Source organism: Siniperca chuatsi, linkage group LG12 (assembly GCF_020085105.1).
Source record: "Siniperca chuatsi isolate FFG_IHB_CAS linkage group LG12, ASM2008510v1, whole genome shotgun sequence".
NCBI classification, from domain to species: domain Eukaryota; kingdom Metazoa; phylum Chordata; class Actinopteri; order Centrarchiformes; family Sinipercidae; genus Siniperca; species Siniperca chuatsi.
The window spans coordinates 20,578,771-20,594,147 of NC_058053.1; the positions used below are offsets into that span (position 1 = coordinate 20,578,771).

A 15,377-nucleotide genomic window follows, 5' to 3' on the forward strand; every position below is an offset into this window, starting at 1 on the left:
TCACATTGTCCCCTAAATAGGAGAGTGAATGAGAATGCCTTTGCTTTTCAATGCACTGCCACCATGCAAGTGCCAACCCACTCTTCAAATGCCAACGTCGTTGGTGAAAAGGCACCATTCATTTGCTTTGTATCCAAACTTGTTACTGACTTACTTTTACCACCTACCCCCATCTCTTTTTCTGTTTTCTAATTACAAACCCATTGGCACGGGGAGGGTGTGCATGGGTAAATAGAGCTGTAGGGGCCTGTCATGTGTGTAGTAGTGGAGAGAGGTCCTCGCAGCGCTGAGGGATGAGATGATTTGTTGTGATTGACAGCTACCTTGAGACTGGCCTGATGGAGTTGTCAAAGCTGTATGCTAACAGCCTGTTTCCTTACCACTGCAGATGTACTCTGCTCCGCTGTACTGCACACACACACACACGCACACACACACACGCACAGATACAAGCACAACATTTTCTCGCGTTAGGCACATCATGGGAACTCAAATATTTATTAGGACAATGGTTTTTAGATGCAATATGAGGAGAGACTGTCAAATTTCAAATCGAATTTTGCTTTTGGGGTTACTCTAGTATAAACAAACATTTTGTATTGACAGCTTCACACTGCCACCTCTTCCATATCACAGTCTTGTTTTTTCTGCAAAGCCAAGACAGAGCTGTGTTTGAGGGTGCTGTCTTGGGCTAACACCGGGTGTGTGAATACAATGGCAATCCTACATCTGGGAACTCAGTGGGAAAACTATCCCATTTCTCACTTGTGCCGTTAGAAGAGGGTGTTCATTTTTACAAGGTGGATAGTGTTACTACAAAATGAAGTTGTGCAAAATTCTCTGTGAAAATCTGGTTATGAGCATTAGCTATGATTTTGACTGGTAGTATTCATCACATGGGTCCACTGAGAGTCAGCAGAGCAAGTTTGTTTATGGTGGGCTGAATCTCATCCCACCCTTAGAACAGGAGAGGTAGAAAATTGAAAAGACTTAAAAAAAAACGTATACAAAATTGAATTTAATGATAATTTAAAAAGAAAGATTTAATAATTGAATTTAATTTAATGTAGACATCTTTTTTTGCTGTGAATGTACAGAATGAACACTAGAATGTGTTTTCATCAACAGATTTATGTTCATAATTTAAGATATATAGTTTACCTTAGGGGCAAAATGTGCATAATTGCTCTGTTATGTTTTGACATAACATGGCTGGTGTACAGACATTGTGATATAGTGTGAGTTTAAGTTTGTCAGTAGCTTCAAGGAATTGCAGCAAAAGGAAAGGTGTGTCACGGCTCAGAGCCCCTTGTTCTGTAATAGGGGCTCAGCTTTAGCGGGGTGTAGAATGACCAGCCTCACTCTGCACTTGGTCAACGGATTTCTCTTCTGGCCCCAAGTCTTTTTTCCTTTTCTCTCTCATTTCCCCTCACGCTTCGTTCTCTTTGCAGTTATTCATCTCGGGAACAAAAGCTAAGTGTTTAGCTGTGAGCCAGATCAAGGGCCGGCTTCTTCCTCCCAGGAAAAGGTGGAATAACAAACATGGCCGACGTTGAAATCAGCCATACCTTCTGTTGGCTCCAGACTCCCACATCTGTGCCGCACCTCTCTCTGTCTCCCACACAGCTGCTGCCGAGGCTGGGGAGGCTTCAGCCCAGTGACTCCCGGCTCCCATCGCTTGCGAGTCCCCTGGGAAGCAACTGACTGGCACCCAGACTGCCAACCAGATGATGGATCCTACCAGGAGAATCAGATACGACAGGGAGAGGTGATGCTGCAGGAGTGGCCACCACTGAACCTGAGGACGAGGGGCAGATGTGGTCAGCTGGCTCTGCTCTGTGTGTGTGTGTGTGTGTGTGTGTGTGTGTGTGTGTGTGTGTGTGTGTGTGTGTGTGTGTGTGTGTGCACTTGTGTGTGATTGTTTGCATGCATATGTGTTAGTGTCTATGTAAATGCATGCGTTTGAATGCCCATGTCTGTGGATGGTTAAGTTTTGTTTGTTTTTTTAAGTTTTTCACTCCAGTCTCATTCTCCATCTGGACCTGAAGTATTTCATTAGCTGTAGGATGTTGAATTTTATTTTGAAAGCTGACAAAATATCTAATATTGGACCTTCCCAAAACTGTGACAGATGCCAAATGACACATGTTGAGGTTGAGCATACCAAATCAAGTTGAAAAGAGATGAGTTAATGAACAGAAGTGGAAGAAATTTCAGACCCGATATATCAGATTTTGACATTAGATCCTTAATCTCCTTTCGCATAACTGGTAACCATGTCTAACTGGTAACAACAGGTGAGTCCATTACATCTCTAATTTGTAAGTTTCAATTACTTAAAAAAAACGTGTTTAAAACCTTTTACTGGGCTCAGCATATTGTTTTGTCATTTCTGGCATGACCAGCTTGATCTTGTGATACCAGCTGGATGAAAGCTTCATTCTTGCCCTGCGGCGTCCTGCTGTGCCATTGCCTCAACCAGACACTGTGATGGTAAGTGACTGCTGTAATTGTTCTGCTCCCAGCTCGAACACTTCAGCCAACCAACTGGCTCCTTCCTCCTGGTCGTGCCACATTGCCCTCATGGGCCGTCTTGGCATGGACCCACAGCCCCCCACCACAGAGATTTAATACAATTGTACAGTTTGATGTCGATGTGGAATTTCTTTCAGATGAATGCCCATTGACAAATATAGCACTTACAGAACTTTCATCCTGGTATCGATACTATCAAGAAGCATTCAAAATAAATAAATAAATTTGCTGATGTGATTGATACTGTAAATAGATTTAATATTTTTGCATTGCCAAAATTTGTCTGAAAAAAACAAATTTTCCACTGAACCTCTAGTGGTATATAGCCACACAGAGTAAGACTTCTGCTGGTACACCAATACAATGGAGGTGAACAGAATTTTGTTTATGGTGGTCAAAATTAAAAATAGGGAAAATAAATGTCTCCTATAAATAAATCTGTCCTCTTTTTTTACATAAGAAATTGTTTCAGTGGAAGCTGTTGACGGTAGAAGTCTATGCATTGGATAAAACCTGGGCAAATAAAACCAAAATGGCTAGAAACAAGAGGAAATTTGGACCATATGTATGGTTTGCATGTGGGATTAGAGTGAACTGACCCTATTTTTCATTTTTCATGTAGTGATATTTTTATGAAATGGGGAAAAAAAGCCAAATTTATTATTTTTTTTAAATATGGTGGCAGCCATTATACGTAAATATCTACATCACTATCTAAGTGTACATATGGCAGCCAGCGTGTTTTCTTCTTCATCATCTCTCTGTGAGATTATGCATGCACTCAAATGCTCTCGTTGCCTCATGTAGCCTCGCTGACTACACCAGCACCCACACACAAGTAAACAAACAGAGGAGAGGGGAGAAAAAGATGAGGGGAGGGTTGCTCACTGTACTGTACATCAAATATTAAATTGTTTACGATGACAAATAGACTCATCTTAGCCCAGTCTGTTTGAAATGACAGTCATTGCTGCTTGTAGTGGGTAAAGTGGATCAGCCTTTGTCGTATAGTGGGTACTACTGTAACTAAGAGACTCATTTACCATTCACTCTGTTGTGTCACTTCTTCACACACTCATGTTGGAAAGGCACTCGCTCTGCATTAGTCAGGACTGACGCTGATATCTTTGCTTTTGGGTGTTAACGTTGGAACCCTGTAGTGGTCTCTGTCCGTTTGCTTATGTAACAAACGTCATACACTGAAGAGGAGGAGGAGGAGGAGGAGGAGGAGGAGGAGGAGGAGGAGGAGGAGGAGGAGGAAAGGAAGAGCAAAAGAAAATCAGTGAGGAACAGTTAGGGATAGTAAACTGTTCTTCAGAGTGAAGAATGTTAAAAGATGTAAAAGAAAAAAAGATGAAAATTGTACAGCTACCACACCATCCATCCATCAGCAATACATCTCCCTTTACCCACAGGGTATGAATATACACACATGTGCATACACACATGCATGTACACCACACACTCAAACCCAACTTTACGGGTTTGTGTTTCTGGAGTTTATCTTGCCTAACCACCAGTAGTCAAGTCAGTAACCTAGTGAATAATTCACTATATTTACCTGCTCCTCTCTTCAAGACTTATAATGTTTGTATTGCAGCACAAGTAAATTAATAAATAAATAAACGAAGCACTAGGTGAACATGTGAATGCATAAATAACTAAAGGAGCAGGGAGGCAGGCTGGTGTCTCAGCCAGAGGTATGTTGCCATCTTCTGGTTTTGGAGTCAAACTTCAGGGAAAGAAACAATTTTGCCCTGAGACCTTCTTTCATATTTGTGACTTAAATGTAAGTAAAATTTGTCTCTTCACTGGCAGCACTGTAGCACCCAAATTATTCTTTAAAGTATCAGTGGCATTGTTATATTTCTTGATTTCACATGAAAATGTATTTACAAACTAGTCACTGGCCACCACTTGTTTGGTTCAGTCAGGGTTAACTTTCACCAAGTGTCTTCATTACTTTTATTTGACTTTTGTCTAAATATATCAACGAATCATAAATAAATGTTATTAATGAGATTATGAAATTATGCTAATTGTGTTATGCAAGAATATACATTTTTGATAGGTGACTCAAGGCTCTACTTTAAGGTGTTGTCACGAGTTGTTGCCAGAATTTAGATGCCTTTCTTGTTAATCTAATTTGCATGTATGATTATCCACATATGCCCTCCTGTTCCACTACTGCTCTGAAAATGATCTGTGCTGTGGCAGGGTGTTAATTGGCTTGGCCCTGCAGTGTGTATGTGCACTGGTGTGTGTCTGTGTGTGTGTCTGTACCTCCACCCAAATGTTTGTGTATGTATATGTCAGCATGTTGACAGCGTGAGCAGTGTCGGAGTCTCTCTCCACGGCCCGGCACATGTGGCTCTCCACCAGTCAGAGTGGCTCTTTCCTCTGTTCCTAACATGCGCTCTGTGCCTCCCCATCCCTGTCCAGCCCTGCTTGGCTCTGCGAGGCCCTGTCCGCCACAGACAGGGCCTCACCAAGGAGCCATCCATTTACTGTAGCTGAAGAGAGTACATAAGATTCTAAAGACCTACAACCAGAGCTGGGCAGTGATTCAATATTATAATTTATTGACTTTCAGCAAGAAAGTATTGCCAGGATATGACACATCATGTTATTGTTTTGCAAAATTCTGTAGTCCAAATTAATGATTTTAATTGTAATTAAAAACTAACAAACAGTGGAAAACTTTTTTTTTTCAACAGAACATCAATTTGATTGTTTTATACGTGATTTTTCATGTATTTGCCACATCATGATATATATCCATATCAGAATAATATTGAAATGAACATCAGACATATTCCTCAGCCTTAAATGTAACATACAAGCATAATAAATACAGCTAAACCTGTTTTGTTAATTTCCATAACCATCCCTCCAGCTCTCTTTTACTAAAGCATTTGCAGACACTGACTCCTACATTGTAAATAAAATGTTCTTGTCTGCTCTCATTTGAAATTGGTTCAATAGAAAATTCTACTCTACAGTGAGTACCATTACCTTGATTCCCAGACTTTCTCAGCCAAGTCCTGTGGCATTTGTGTTCATTCCATTGTTCAGTACAAGGATGTCTCGTGGGATATTTGTGTGCCTTCCTTTATGGCGTCCAGCAACTCCACCTCCACTATGTTTCATCATGTTGCTGTGCAGTGTCCAGGCCCAGTACCTGTGTTTGTGTGCCTTGGTGTTACCTGCCAAGTGTTCATGTGAGTGTGTCTGTGGTGCGATGGTCAGCAACATGAGAGGTGGTGTTTCCTTCTGTGTCAAAAGCGTTTGTGTGACTTTACTTTGTGTGTTGCTCTGCTGTCTGTTGTGTAGAGTTTTTGGTGGGGTCGGCGTGGGGTGCTGAATAAGCGGGATGCCACGCTGAGTGGGCACATGCCCCAGAAAGTGTCAGAGGACAATCAACACTGCAGCCAAACACACACACACACACACACACACAAAATCTCTTGCCCTCCCTCTCTTTCTTTCTCCCTTTTCCTGTCTGTATCTTTTCTTACCATTCCTCCTTCCTCCTTTTTGCCTGCGGCAAGACAGCTGTGTCCATCAGGCCGTGAGGCCCGTGACATCGGTAACATGCTAAGAACCCACTAAGATCATGACAGCAGAGCAGCTCTTCTAGCTGTTTGTGCAGAGAGGAGATGTGCAGAGGCTCCCTCATGACCCTCATACAAACAGTGAACAATCCGTTTTTCTCAGTGATTTTAAAAAGAAAAGAAAAATACACTCTTTCTAACTCTTATCATTTGTCGTATAGTTCAACTATTCACAATGGTCAACATTCATTTTGATTGTATATATTGATGCCATATTTTGTACTTTATCAAACATATTTTGGTTGTGTAAAGAATGTGAATGTGAATGTGTAAAGAAAAAAACAGATGCATGACTTGCCATTATTGAGGAAGTCCAGGAGCCCCTTATTGTGATTGACACTGTGCATAATGTATTAATTTGAAAAGAGGGAGATTGGTTAAAAAATGTTTGGGAATTAAAATGTAGAGCATCAGTGAACTATTATTATGATTAGATAGATAGTTCAGTCAGCACAAAGACTGAAGAAAGAATTTCTTTCATTTATTTACATTTTGCAGGCCTCACTTCACTCTATTAAATCCTTTCATGTGGTGCTGGCAGCAATAGAAGTACCAATGTTTTGAATGGTTCCACAATAATGAGTGGACCATCATAGTGGCCTCTCAATGAGATCCATTATGATTTCATGGCTGGTTGGGCAGAGTTTTAACTGCATGCTCTTTAAAAGGTGTTGTCAGCTTCACTTAAAATGACCTTAATCTTTTATTTTATGTTACACATGGCGTATAGAAATGGCAGAAAAGATAAATCACTCACTGAATGTCACATCCAACTGTTTTTTTCAAGATAAAATATTTTTTACATCTTACTGATGCAAGTCAAACTGGTATTAAATAACTGGACTTCAAAGATGACAGAAAAGCTCTGGCAGGAAAAACAGAATATTTCATTATGGCACGTTAATAAACGTGTAAATAAAGATGCAGGTTCAATAAAGTATTTCTGATTCTGATGTTTTACAAAAAAATAAAAGAAAAAGGAAATAGGAAGAACAAAGCATAACTCATGTCTTATCTAAAATAAAATTCAAAAACAGAATGTACTGTGCCACTGATTTGATTTAAATTCTATTTGGAATGCACTTATACAAAGTTCTTCTTTTATAAACTAGTGTAAGTTGCAAGCAAAGTCATCTTTCACTAAAGCAGTAAAAAAGTTACCCGATATGTGTAAAAAATAAAAAACCTTTCTGAATTAACAGTGTAACTGTATAACAGTACCACAATGCCCTTTAAAACTGTGGTGTAGTAGTCACTGTAGGGCGTAAAAACATACTTTTACAAAGAAGGTTGTCACAGATTGCAGTTTATCTGCTTGAACATGTAATCAGTGATTAATGTAGTGGATTAAATTAGAAACACAATATTTCAGATACTTTTGGATTACTTTTGGCCTCCTGAATCATTCAAAGATGCAACAAAAAGGTGATAATTCATACAACTATTGCATTTATTTTAAATCTTTATTTTAAATTTTAAAAGGATGTAAGTTTGTTTCCATGATTTCATAGTTACTGTTGCGTGTCACTGTGCATTTACACATTTTTTCTTTGTCAAGTTATTAATTTGGATTACATTTTTGTTGTTGTTGCAGATAGTTTTTGTGTTAAAATTACAGTAATCCTGCTTTGGTAATCCATTACCCACAGCCATGTGGAGCTGTATTTAAAGTAAAAATATTGTCACACATTGCCACAGCTGCTCCAATTCACTTAATGTCGGGCTTTAAGGAGCAGCTAAAAGCTTTGCTTCAACAGCTCCGTGTCTTTGATGTCAGGGAACTGGATATCCCCCCAGATCTGGAACACAGTCCCAGAATAAACACTGTGGTCTGGAGGTTAACTCGCAGAGCACTATATAGCCTGAATGCTGAAATCCATACGGCTTCAATGACGGTGCCTCTCTCACTCTTCTCCCCACCTCACTTTTCATTCATTCACTGCTTTTCTCTCTCTCTCTCACTCGAGCAGCTTTTGTAACTTTGTGTAGTGCGGCAGCATCTCTCCCTCTATCTTTCCCTCTTCATCTGTCTTTCTCTTGTCCTCTTTCTCTGTTCCTTTTCACTTGCAGAGGTCCATTTAAACAGAGGAGCTGTGCTCTCTTTGACCTGTGCTTGTCAGTGTTAATTGTATGGGTTTAATTACAAAAACACATTTAGCACGTTGAAAGGGGTTTAAGTTAAATCCTTCCTCTTCAGACCAAACCTCTAGGATTTAGATGTGGCAGGGCTGTATCAGCTATCCGAGTCAGATTAGATGTTGCCTCTTATCTTACCACAGCCTGTCTTTTGAGCCGCCTTTTATTCAGCTGTCTGTCTGAGGCTTTTGCAGGCTGCTTAGATTCTCTTTGCAAGGCAGCTTGATTTGCATCATGCGTCCACTCATTGCTTCCTTAAAGAATGATTTGGTGCCCCTTTTTGCTGGTTACTTATTAAATCAACTGTAAAAACAAACCAAGAAGTTGTGAAAGTGGTCACAATTTTTTTTTAGTAATATCTGCTACTTTATTAAAATGTATTATTTTTATTTATTTAAATTTGGTACAAATGCATCAACAAATTAATTTGACTATAGTTAATTCATGTATTTTATTGTTTTAATGTTTATACTCACAAGGCAACTCTTGTTCTGTGAAATGGTACATTTTGTACAATTCAAACAATTTAAATATCCAAATATGAAATACTCTTATCTGAAAAAGATGATAAACATACTAATTCACACATAGATTAATAAATAACATTTTAAATGCTTTAAATTAATATTTTAAAGTTTGATCTTTAACTTGCATAATGTAAAATGTACCAACGTAGAAATGTCTTTAGAAATAACATAATGAAATAATTCTGCAACACAGACATGTCCAGACATTCAGTTGATTCCAGTCCATTGTGAAGCAGCCAGTGATGCTCTGTTTAATCAGAAGGATTTGTCATGTGATTGACGGACTGTTGACAGCAGTATTGGGGCAGTATTTAGCAAGGTCTCAGGACCCCCGTGGCTAAAGTGAATTTTATGGAGACACTGGTGGGTCGCTGGCATACCAAGAAGTCAGGCAGTTTTTAAAGCTGATGCAAATGAAGGTATTTCATGTTGACGTCTCACCGTCTGGGGTGTGATAGTTGATCACTTTGTGCATGGTGGGAAAAAACAAAAGTGCATGCAAAGCCTACTGCATAGTCGGTGTGTGTGTGTGTGTGTGTGTGTGTGTGTGTGTGTGTGTGTGTGTGTGGTTACACCCACCACTGTCCCTCTCTGTGTCTCGGAGCAGAGTAGAGTACATTAACAAACCTAATTTACAATGTATGGACTCCGCAGACTGGAACATTTGGAGTTATGAGATAGTTAAGCGCTTGGTTAACAATGCTTGGATTGAAAATGGGGCCGTGGCTGGTGGTTATTTTGTGTGTTTTTAATTATGAGTTGTTGCTTTGGAGATTTTATAGTCAACAGTGAGAAAAATGCCTATGTGGCCTAAAAAATTTTTTGTAAGAAATTGATTAGTTTTAGTTAAGTTAGTGAGGTGTAATTATTAGTATGCACATAATGTAATTTTAAATACTTTAATGTGACATAATGTTATATTATTTGTTGTTTTAATATACTTAACCTCTCTTTATTTATACATTTATTCATTTATTTGTTAGAACTTTTTCTATTTTTACTCCTCAGATTGTTTGTTGTTTCCTTTTTTGTTTTCCTGAAATCTGTTAAAAAATCAACTTGCCCCTAATAAATGAGATTCTGATCCAAAAGCACATAGGATTTCTGTGATTAGCTGTTTTACCAATTACAACACAGCAAGTGAAACTTTAATTAAGGCTCCCCTGGATTATAGGTTCTACAAAATATTTACTCAAATAGTGTTTTTAGGAAATAATTTCCAAGTGGTGATCACGCCATTATTATTTTGAAGAAAAAAAAAATTCATGCTGCTATAAGTCAAATAGCACCCTGCAATATTGCATTTGTTCATATAAACAATATAATCTATTATCTAAATTCTTTGAATTTTAAGGTTTTTATTTCAGGTTTTTCAAACTAAAAAATCAGTAATCACGATGAACACATGTATTACTCATACACATGTCAGGTCTTAAAACTGAACTACAGTAATGGCTCATTTACTCACACACCATGTCTGTCAAAAATGAAATGTTAATTAAAGATGCTGTAATTTCATAAAATCCATATGACATGCTTTTATCTTTCACCCCTAACCTGTTCTTTGACTGGTACATATAATTTCCTTTACAGGCAAAATATTTTATAAAGATTATACATTTTGAATGTTTTCTGACTTTCACTGCAGTCCTGAGGTTTTGTGGGCAGCACTGCCTCTAGATGTAACATTGAGAACTACAGTCCTGTCAGAAATTGTATTACAGTTATTAAAGGTGAGGCTTTTTGTTAAAAATGATTGCAGTTTAAAGATCTTTGAATTTGCATGGGTACCTTTGAGGTAATTTACTGAAGACCTTAACTTTCATTGTCTTGTAATTTGACTATATTTCCAATTGTCTAAATATGTGATAGGATCCTTTAAGCTGACAGCTGATCACTCATATTAAAAACAAAAAAATCACAATAAGCATAAGTCTTGACTCACATAAGTGATTTCAAATTTGTCTCTTTCCAAAGGATAGAAAGGATAGAAATGAGAATGAATGAATTGCAGCTCTGAGGTTTAATTGCTTTTTCATGATCCAGCAATCCTGCAGGAAAATGCAGCGTAAAAAAGCCCAATTAGAGTCTTTTCACTTTGTGCTGGAGACAGCAGGGTTCAGGCTGATTGTCTTTCTCTGCTAGTTGCTCTGCTCCAGAAGGTGATACTGGGTTGGACCCCTGTTACCCTCCGAGCCTTCTGTTAAATTTGGCAGAAAAAACACCAGGGCTCAAGGAAGAACAAAGGCGCACCAGTTTCACCATAGAACCAGAAAAAGAATCCCTGAAGAATGGATTAATTTGGTCTAATCGAGGAGACCCATGCTTACTCTAGCAATGAGAGCTATTGGAGCAAGCAGGAAGCAGCTCTCCTTATTAAACTGCCTAAAATGGCTCAGAAGTTCTTTAGCATGCTCCCTCTATACAGCAGATGCTCTACATTAATTGGTCTATGAAGGCCTGACCTGGGGTTTGTGCAAGGGGTTTAAGAAGCATATTTATTATTTGCTATAACCTGGCGTACATGATGTGTGCACACAAGGGCTGTATTTCATGATATTATACAGTTCTTAATGTTGTGTGTGCTTCAGGGAGCTGGTGTTTGGGAGGTAATGTTTTAACAGCAGGTAAGTCCTAAACAACATTCATCAGAGGCCTGCTCTCTCCCCTCATCCGGCCACAGCCATGACTGATGGGCCTGTCTTTTGTATGAATGTTTAGCACAGTGGAAAGCCATATGCCATTGGCACCGATTCCTGCCCACCACCTTCTACTGTAGCAGTAGTGGAGAGAAGAAGGAATAGAAGAAAGTCAGAGAGAATGGCAGGATGAGAGAGATTGGGTTCAAAAGCAAGAGGACAAGATAAAGGAAAATAAGCATAGAAAGAGAACAAATTAAAATAACTATTACACACTAGTCTTGCCCTGAACTCGCCACCTGAAAGAGCAGCTGTGGTACTGTACTTACATGGGCAAAACTTTAAATACAGTTTAGTAAAACAGAGGAAGAGCCTTCACAACGACTTTACCACTCACATGCAACATGAGTGCACATATACATACACTCAGCTACACACATTAATAGTGGTAGAGATGTATTTTTAATAAGAGAAGCGGTGGTGGGAGGTGAGAGGGGAGGTGGTGCTGGGCTGGTCCATCTGTCCCAAGCAGCCTCTCTCCCAGTGCTGCTGCCGCCCCCTCGTGAGAGAAGCACAGCTGTTACTGGAAAGCCCTACTGTCCAGAAAGGGGCTCGCACTCCTCCCCTCCATCCTCCATCCCTCTGTCCCTCCAGCCCTCCACCTCTCTGCCCAAACACCCCTGCAAGAGGATGAAACGAACCAGCAAGCCCAGCCACTGTGCAGTCAGCCTGCGCGTCTGCAATTTCAAACCTCTTTAGATCATTTTTCATGCTCACCCGAAATGAATAATGCACACATTAACTGGTGCCAGTTAATAAATTTCCGTCTCACTGCACTGTATTTTTCAATAAGGGTCTAGCTGCTTCATTTTGTTTTGCAAAACAGGCTCAGAAGGCTCCTGCTGCAAATTATCCCAGCCCCCCCTTCATCCACAGCCAGAGAGCCTTTCCATGACTTAAGAAATAATAAAATCATAAATCGGCTTAAATTTTCACTGTTGCATGCAAATGTCAGTGAGTATATTAGCCATTTTGTTACATCCATGATCATTTAGTGCTTTTCTCAACTGAAGATAATACACCACAACATTTTTCACAAGAGTGCATCCTCAACATTCAGCCCCCAGGGCACCGCTACATAGAAACAGAATCAATCTTGGGGAACTTCCAGGCTTTGTAAGGGAGCCAAATTGGCAGACTACGTCCATTATATCAGTTCAGCAAAGCCCTGGCTAGCATCTGGCCACACTGGACGTTTTATAGCCCATCTCTAACTATTAATCATTGGCCGCGACATCACAAACTCTCAAGAGGGTGGCTAGATGCTCTGTTACAGGGAACAACACTGAAAATGCCAAGGCATGTAGACACAATGGTCCCAATACCCACTGACAGTAGCCCTCCTTAAAATGACAGAGTGCATTCAAGCCAGACGGACAGAGTGGTGTCAGGGAAGCGCTGTGACAGGCGAGGGGACCCCTCTGAAAATGCCACTGTGCCCTAGTGGTCTACAGTGTTGTAGTGCACTGGTAGTATCTGTTCTGAGGTTGCGTCATGTAATATGATCTAGATGAAGCGGACAGGGTGGGTCCGTCTCTGGGATGTAGATGGGGTGTCAGACAAGCTGCTCCTCTAATAAGGGCTGCCATTCTAATGATCACTCAGTCAGCCTAACCTCTGACCCCTACTGTTATAAGAAACAGGGAGGGGCAGGCTGGGATGGTGGGAAGGACTGCGAGTTCAAATGTGCAGTATTTACATCAATTAGACAGGCAAGATGGAGGTGCCCATCAGAGCCCATTAGGATTGTTGTGGTTGGGGGGGAGTGGGGGGGAGGGACAGTAAGGGCCTTACAGAGGCCCAGCGGACACATCACAGGACTGCCCTTGATCACATCTTGTCACATTGATGAGAACTCTGTCAAAGCCACTCTTACAGATATATGATATGACTGTGACTCTGTGTGTCTGTGTGTACTTCAAGCTGCCATGCCCGCTTCCAGTCTGTAAATACCACAAAATATAATAAAACAAGTTAGCTGCAGTATAGTATTTACCTCCCAACATTTCTAGGTTTTCTCAACCATACATCCAAGATCATAAAATCAAAAGGCCCTGTTCTTCCACTCCCAGTAATTCAATTTCAGGGTGACCATCACACGTCTTCCCACTGCTGCTCCATTTAATGTCTCAGGACATTTCATTTTAGCAGTTTTGATAAGCCCTGTGTTTCTTTATGTTGTTGTCGAGGTGGCTGTTGGTGCTTATCAGATGCAAAATAGCACACCTGCTGTTCCAAAACACCCTCAGTGGGTTCAAATTAGTGCTCCCCTGCTTCTTGTTTTTCTGTTGAATATGCTGCTGCAACAAAAGGATGACAATGTTTTTTTTTTTTATAACTAGTTTGCTAAATTTAGTGTTAGAGATTTTTGAGTGGTTTTGACTGTGAACAATCAGACATGATTCTCCTGAATCCATTGATTACAATGATCAAAACTGATCAATCCCAATGATCAGTGGGATTAATGAAACACAATAAAGTAGCCTTCCTGGGACTTGATTTCATTATATCATTGTGATGGAGCATCCAGGCAGGTAAAAGGTGTACAGTGAAAACCCAGAGAACAAGGACAGGACTTCATAAGGCTGTAGTATCCCATCTTTTATTAATGTCACTCCCTAGGACAGCAGGTTTTTGTCAGTCAGAATGGATAATGAAGATGTTGGCGGGGCTGGTGAATCCATCCCTTTAATACTCACATATTTTATGATAATGAAAGGTATTCAAAGAATGATTATGATAAAAGTGGGCTCCCCCACTGATGTGCCAGCACAGCTGTGCAGCTAGACAGTCAGCTGCAGGCACCCAATGAAAGGATCACACAGAAAGTAAAGAAAGGATCCATAAGTAGATAAAGCAAATAGCTGATGGTTTTGTAGCCAACCGTACATCAGCAGCACTGCATGTTACACTGCATGATAAAAAAATATGAGGGAAAAGCTTTCAGTTTTGATTGTTACTATCTAAACCATTTGATCATATTCTGTCTGCATTCGTGCCATAGCATGAAGCCCTTTCACCATACTGACCTTTACATGAGCCTTGTTGAAACAGGCTTCATCTTTATCTAAACAATACTTTGAGTGTGCTGTGTATATAGGCTATTTATTGTGGTTTCAGATATATCTACCACTGACTCTTTACATCAAAGCAGCAAAAATAAAAACAAAGTTGAATAACAAGGAAATTTCATCATGTAATATTAGTTGCATATTTAGGTCATATACGGAGGACGCCAATGGTCGTGTGTGCTGTGGAACCCCCTGATGTGCATATCAGTAACATCTTCCAAGCATCAAAGCATCAACTGGTGTATTGTACTGTATGTGCAAACAAACTTAGCGGCCCCTAAAGCAAAGCCATACCAGCCCGCCAGAGCTTCAAAAGTTCCCTGCAAGCTGTAGGAAGCAGGTGAAAAAATAGAAGTGTGTTGAACTTTGACCTCGGGTGCACACTTGTTGACTGATGTTTCACACTGGGGTCGCCTTTTCACTCAGCAGCGTTCTTCAAAAGGAGCAGGGTATGTATGTGTGTGCGTGCATGCATAGTCCCCGGGGAGATCATCCCTATCTCCCTTTGAAGGCTCTGTGCTATTGAGCTGTTTTCATACAGCACTGGCCATGGGTTTCCTGTCTCAGCTGACCCCTTGTCTCCTCGTGGACACTTCAGAAAAACTTCCCAGCACAAACACCTTTCTCCCATTAACTACAGAGGCTTCAGGAGGAACGGGGAGGCAAAGGGGGTTTTGAACCTCAGAGTGTCATCCCACTCAGGAACAAAAGAGCAGGGCATTAAAAAACAAACATGATAACCACATTAGCCCACGAGTGGTCAGCAGGAACAAGCTGATACCTCTCACGGACAGT

General features: G+C 40.3%; 1 long non-coding RNA gene across 1 annotated transcript; it reads right to left on the bottom strand.

Moving 5' to 3' along the window:
• Positions 1-473: 473 nt before the first annotated feature.
• LOC122885116 lies at positions 474-5,964 on the bottom strand. The gene is made up of 2 exons (XR_006380048.1): positions 5,551-5,964; positions 474-1,798 (listed from the first exon to the last, which is right to left on the bottom strand). It is a non-coding gene; the product is annotated as an uncharacterized LOC122885116 (long non-coding RNA).
• Between the last annotated feature and the right edge of the window lie 9,413 nt (positions 5,965-15,377).